This window comes from Mustela nigripes, chromosome 14, assembly GCF_022355385.1.
Source record: "Mustela nigripes isolate SB6536 chromosome 14, MUSNIG.SB6536, whole genome shotgun sequence".
NCBI classification, from domain to species: Eukaryota; Metazoa; Chordata; class Mammalia; order Carnivora; family Mustelidae; genus Mustela; species Mustela nigripes.
The window spans coordinates 104,731,029-104,731,403 of NC_081570.1; the positions used below are offsets into that span (position 1 = coordinate 104,731,029).

Here is a 375-nt window from a genome sequence, read left to right on the forward strand (position 1 = left end):
CGTCCCTGGGTGGGATCGAACCACCAACCTTTCGGTTAACAGCCGAACGCGCTAACCGATTGCGCCACAGAGACACGGAGGGTGTCCCTTCTCCATTCATTTCCTGATCTCAGAAATTGCTTTCCAACCTCTGGCTGGGGACATCTCATTCTCTCATTCCGGAAACCGGAAGGGCGGGAGACACTGAGGCCACCGGTCGTCTCACTGGGCACGTGTGAACATCGACACCGGGCCAGACACTCGGGGACTCGAAGAGCCCAACGTCCGACCCACGGCCCCTCCGCCTGCTCCTCGCAGCTTCATAGCCTCCTGGCTCCGGAAGTGGCCCGCAGCCTCTCGGCTGAAGTCATCCACCTTCCGGTTCTTAACTCCGAT

The 375-nt window shown here is 60.0% G+C and overlaps 1 non-coding gene across 1 annotated transcript; it reads right to left on the reverse strand.

The window, feature by feature from the left end:
* TRNAN-GUU (transfer RNA asparagine (anticodon GUU)) lies at positions 1–74 on the reverse strand. The gene has a single exon. It is a non-coding gene; the product is annotated as a tRNA-Asn (tRNA).
* Positions 75–375: the final 301 nt, after the last annotated feature.